The following is a 6,549-nucleotide window of genomic DNA, read 5'->3' as shown; positions in this document are numbered from 1 at the left end:
GCTGCAGAACAGACACGTAAGGACGCCCTCGGACCTGAGGAACTTACAGTCTCGATTTAGCCCCAGGGAATAGGAAAGGGAACAGGGAAGGGAGAAGGGGAAAATGCAGGCGCGCGGGCCTCGCAGATGAAGGGCCTGCTCCAGACACTGGGAGATAACTTAAAGCAGTGTTCTCAATCTTGGCGATTTTAAGACGTGTAGACTTCAACTCCCAGAATTCCCTAGCCAGCATGGCTGCCTGGAGAATTCTGGGAGTTGAAGTCCACACTCAAAAGTTGCCAAGTTTGAGAAAAACTGGCTTAGAGTATGCATCCTGGGATGTCTTTCCCTTGTACCCATATATATCTGCTTTAGCTTTAAGACTAGCATCGGAGTTTCTAGTGGCATTGGCTACCAGCTTGGTTGGCTTCAAAAAAAGAGTTGGATGAATTCCTGGAAGTCATGGGGATCAGTGGCTATTAGCCTTGATGGCATAGTGACTGCCTCTGCAAGCCATCTGCTGGGAGACTAGTGGGTTTCCTTATGCAGTTGGTCAGCCACTGTGGGAAGAGTCTGCTGGACTGGATGGGGCAGGGGTCCAATCCAGCAAGGAACTGTTTATGTTCTAGTCAAAGAAGTTAGATTGGTAAATGCCAGAGATGGGAACTTTTTTTTTTTTTTGAGGGGACCAATATTTCCAGAACCTGCTGCACAGGAAAATGCACATGACTGTTGGTGTTTGGGAAATTCCCAAATGCAATCCTACAAATATCTGACTATTTCAAAAGATGCTATAGTTGTGCTGTTGAAGAACTATAATATATTACTGTTGTTTTTAATCCGTTCAGTTGTGTTAAATTCCTGAAGACTGCCTGGGCAAGTCCCTGCATTTTTTTTTGGCGAGGTTTTTCAGAAGTGGTTTGCCATTGCTTCCTTCCTAGGGCTGAGAGAAAGTAACTGGCCCAAGGTCACCCAGCTTGCTCTATGTCTAAGGCAGGACTAGAACTCACCATTTCCTGCTTTCTAGCCCAATGCTTTAGCCACAACACCAGACTGGATCTTATATTACTGTTACTTTAATGTTATTAAAGCTTTAAAGCTGAAAATTTTAGATTATATTGTAGGAGTAAGGAATCTACTTACTTGTTCCTCTGATGGTTAGGGTTACAGTTCCCATAGTCCCTTGATTATTACCTGTACTGGCTGAAGTGATGGAAACTGAAATATATTTGTATTTTAAGTCCATCTTGTAAGGATAATCACCCTAAGTGATTGGATATATTATATTTATTACTGTTGCCATTGGAGTAGACCTGAGCAGGTGTCCAATTACAGTGGTATTCCAAAAACATATTTACAAGAGGGTCTGTTATGGCTCTGTGTAGCATAAGCTATCTCTGCTTTGCCAGTTTAGTCTGTGTGTGGTCTCAGAACAACCCTTCTGATCAATGCAAAATAGCAACTATATTTTATTTGGGCTGATGCCATGAGGCCAAGCCTGTTAAGGTAAAAGGCTTTGCTTTAAATTAAATACGCTGTTAAAGCCATGGCTACAAACTGGTTACAAATCCAGATATTCTAGTTGAGCTGGATTTCCTTCTTGAAAGTGTTATTTTTCATTCCTTTCATATTAAACATAGTTGTAACAGTAGCATAATACTAGGCAACCTTTGACTGGTGGGCAAGTTCGAAACTTTGAGAGGTTATCAAAATAGCTGCTACTTATTACAAAACATCCAAGCTTGTAAGGTTGCCCCTCTCACAGAATGCTCACAACTATCTTAGCTTATCACCCCAACCCACCCCATACATACCTTTTTAGTTAGTTGCAGACAAAGCATGGAGTTTCAGCCAACTACCAGTTTTATTTTTTAAGAATGCCTGTGATAATTCTGGGGCCCAAATTTATTCTAGAAAATAAAAACAGCATTGGAGCTGGTGCTTTGGGGCAGGCAAACTTCCTCTCTATTTACTTAGACTCATAATCAAAGAGTTGAAGGGGGTCATTCAGACAATGAATTCCAACCACTCCTTACATGCCATGCAGTAATCTACAGGGAAGTGGGAAAAATACTTTGCTTCAAACCTGGAACACAATCATCTCTGGAGATTCTGCTGAACCGTTTTGAATCTGTTTGGCTGCTTTAGAGTTTGGCAGAACTCAAACCTGGAATATATTTGCTGATCTGGGTTTGGTAGATGGAAAAAAAATCTGGGCATGGATAGTAGGGAAAAACTGGCACATGTTGCCCTTCTTTCTCCTCAAGAGCTCCCAGTGTAGCAAATCTCGTGAGTCCCCTTCCCCCTCAATCTTCCCAATGTCTTCTTTTCTCAGCTGCCATCACTGTCTGTGCCCCAGCATGATGTCTCCCATGAACCCATCCCCTGAATGCCTTCCCTTTCCTCCTTCCCCTCAGCCACGGTCAAAGGCCCCATCAAAAGCCCAGCGTGCCATACCCCCTGAGCAGCTGCCCTGATCCTCCTAGGGCCTTCCCCTCCTTCTTCTTCTCTTGCCTCTGCTCAGCCACTTATGTTCTGGGCTTTTTCCCTGTCCCCTCCCCAAACCCTTTTTGTCTGGAACAAAACAGCCCATTTAATTCTAGAACAAATGAAAATGCTTGTTTTAATTTGTACAGAAACTCCCCCCCTCCCCATTTCATCTGTTCCATGTAGGAAATGACTCAGTTTAAATTAGGATAAATGTATCCTAAGACACAGGATTGCATATGGCCCACAAAAAGCCTTGGGTGGACCTCGCACAGTTCCTCCAAAGTTGCCATCTGATCATATTTTTTTAATGGTATCAGATAGGAAAATTGTCAAATGTATGGTAACAACAGGTGTGGAAAGCTACTGTGAATTGTGTTGGTGTAAAGATTTAGTTGCATTTCCTTTTCTTTTTCTTACCCCTTTATTGTCTTTAGCTTACTGTTGCTTTCTCCTTTCCTATACTTCTGTAATGTTGTTTACCCCAAAGGGAATACCATGATTGGGAGGGACGGATTAGGGGTGTGAACAAAATAGATTTTTTTTTTCCAAACCTGGAATAGATCATCATGTCTTGAGAGTTCTGCTGAACCATTTTGGGTCAAATGGTTGGGCAGAAATAAAACAGAGATTTGTTCTGGGTTTTTAACAAACCAAAATCAAGACAATGAGTAGAACAAGGCTGGTATACATTGCCCTTTCTCTCCCCTCAGTTGATAGTGCAACATATCCCACACCCGTCCCCATTTTTTCCCCGTATTTTCCCTCCCTCCTGTATGGGTAAAAGGGAAAGTTGGCAATGTTTCAGAATGTACTTCAGGCAACAAGACAACTCAGTGAGCTTGCCTCACATCATGCATTAACTGAAAGATATTCTACAGCAGCCATTCACCACCTGGTGCCTTCTAGCTGTACTGGACTGCAGCTGCCACCATCATTAGCTAACATAGCCACATTGTGTGTTTTATATTTTTAACACACCTTCTTGGTCATTAAGCGAGACAGCATTTGACCACAAGAGACTTATGACCTCACTTCCACCAGTTGTTAAGTGAATCACCTGTGGTTCTTAAGCGAGGCATCATGTGACTGCAATTTGCGATTTTACTGCCAGTTTCTCCATTAACACTGCTTGTCAGAAGCCAGCTCTGAAGCATGCAAATGGTGATCATGTGACCGCAGGATGCTGCAACAGTTATAAGTGCAAGGACCAGATGTAAAGTTACTTTTTCAGCACCATTGTAACTTTGAACAGTTACTACACAGGGACTGTTTAAACAGTCATTAAGCAGGCACTACCTGTAGTTTGTATTAGTAGTTAAACTCTACAACTAATGCCCACATTTATGACCTTTGCAGCATCCCTCAGTCAAGTGATCACCATTACAGACAGTATGCGTTGTCCTGTGCCTGACCTGTTGTTTTTCTCCCCTCCTCGCAGAGTGGAGAGATTGTAGAGGAAGGGATTACAAGAGAGTAAGCAGGCACACAATGGGGAATACACATCAAAAGGAATGTGGTGGCACTGGGAGCCACAAGCGCACTACACAAACAGCCAGTGAATTCCCATTGTGTGCCTGCTTAGTCTCTTGTAATCCTTTCCTCTGCTATCTCTCCACCCTGCAACGGAAGGGGGCATGTCAGGTACAGGAAAAATTGCCTACAGAAATTGCTTGTTTTTTTCTCCTTCCCCCCTCGCAGACTGGAGAGATTGGAGAGGAAGGAATTGGCTGAGCATTCCTAAGGGTGGGGGAGTGCTTAGGAGGCAAACAAAAGTGGAAGGTATGAAACAAGTTAATGGGATTTATCTGCAGTCTTAAATGAGAAGCAGCAAACCGGTAGCTTGTTTTTGCTATCTTGCTCATTTGTATTTGCCAGAACAGGAGTAGGGCATTTTTTCGAACACATTTCACAAAATATTAGATGCAAAGGGGTTATTATAATAATTATTTTATATACCACCTAGGTGAGATGCCTTAGAAACCATACAAATAATGCTGGCTACTAGTATTACTGTATGCAGTCATTAGGCCTATCTACCAACATGAGAATGTTTGGGAATTGATGGATTTAAGGCAGCCTTTCTCAAACTGTACATTCTCCACATGTATGGATTTCTACTCCAAGCACTGACTACTACCTGAGAAATTCTGGTACAGAAGTCCACACATCTGAAAAGCACCCAGGCTTGGGGAAGGCTGATCTAAAGTCACTATTTGTTCTATTCCCATCCAGCTTCTGAAATAGCTGCCATCTCCTAGCTGCCTTCTGTCTCCAATTGGCAGTCAATTATTATAATTGTTGTTTCTAGACTTGTCAAGTTTCAATTTGCATGTCTGTAGACTACCCAAATTCTCCATTTATGGCTGAAATTTAGTGAGTCCACTATGGATTTTTCTTCCTCATCAGCTTTTTTTTTTCATTGTTATACACATGGAACCTCCAGAACAGATACAGTATGCTTGCTATTCCCACTGCCTAGCAGGGAAGTATCCCAACCCATAGCCAGTGGTTTGAAGGGCTTGGTTCCCTGCTTCTGCTTAATCATATAATTTGCAAGTCTCATCCAAATTCCAGAGTCACACAAATTCTTTACAATTAGGACTATATATTTTCTGAAACTTTTTTAGTTATTTTTTCCTTGCTCACCCACTGGGACAATGTTTGATGCACATACTGCGCAGTGAAAAGTCCCCCACAGACCATCAATGAAGAAGCAAAATTTACAGGAAATATTTTTATTGTATAATAATCAAAGCTTTTCTTTTCATTTTTAAGACAGAAAAGGGAACAACAGTAATAACAGCTTCTCAGATAATGAAAGATACAATGTTTCACAGGAATACAGTTATCAGACAAAAATACATTAGTACTTCTTGCTCCCCCAAGAAGAAAGGCTTCAGGGAAAAAACATAGTAAACATGACTGCACATTGAAAATACAGGGGCAATTTTTGTTACAATGTACAGCATGATCCTTATCCTCTCCCCCGTGCATAAAAGCATTTTATATCAAAAGGAAGCAATGGAGTTTTTACAGCTCTATGTCTCATCTGAAGAACTTCAACATGGAATATATAAACAGTGTAGTGTTTTGCCAGTGTAGTGTTATGTATCTATTTGAACCCAGCACTTTAATAATATCTGCTATCTACCCCACCCCCAACCAACCAGCAAAATATTCTTCAGTGATGAAACAAATTTGGCAAAACGATGGATTATTTTGAGTGGAATTTGAGTAGAATTGCCAAATCTTTCAATATATTTTTGTGCAATTTTTACAGCTAGTAAGTGAAAACAGCAGGGGGTCTCCTCTATATACTGAAATATTGAGAATGAGTTGTTCTCTGGGGCCAGTAAGTTATCCCAAGTTTCAAGGATGTTAAAAGGGCGGGGTGGGGAAGAATACCCATGCTTTTGGTTTTCTTAACACAGATGCACATTTCATGTAAACTTTTATTTGTGGGTGGGACACTGAAGTGAAATAATTAATTCTGGTTTAATCCAAACAAGTTAAAGTTCTCCTTTTTATACAGCATAGTAAGGCAAGTAAGTAGAACAATGTTACCATTATAACAAAACCATCTTTCTAAGATTTACTTTATTTGTATAGTGATATTGCAGAAATGTTTGATTCCTCTTTTACATTTTTATCTCTGTCCCTCCAACAAAGTTAGTATCAAGTTAAGAAGCTTACGAACAATAATTCACTAACAATAACATTGATTTATACCCATCTTATATGACTTTCCAACACTAACACTGATTCACCATTAATTAATCCCTCAGATTATACTTCCCTTCTTCATACACATTGCCCTAATTAAGATTTTTTTTTAAAAAAATTCTTTGGGGCTTACATTTTAACATGGTGATATATCAAGACTAGCCTAAAACAACTTGCCTTGAGAAAGATAGAGAATCATTTTTCACTCACTTATTTTTTATTAAGTATCCCTAAAAGAAATGGCTAATTACACAATTTGCACAAAAAATTTTTAATTGGAGGGCAGATCGAACAGTCTACTTGTGCTACATTTTGAAGTGAATGTTTCCGATCACTTTTAATTAGCAATGACTTAAT

The sequence above is a fragment of the Candoia aspera genome, chromosome 6 (genome assembly GCF_035149785.1).
Source record: "Candoia aspera isolate rCanAsp1 chromosome 6, rCanAsp1.hap2, whole genome shotgun sequence".
Lineage (NCBI taxonomy): Eukaryota > Metazoa > Chordata > Lepidosauria > Squamata > Boidae > Candoia > Candoia aspera.
This window is presented reverse-complemented; position numbering follows the sequence as displayed.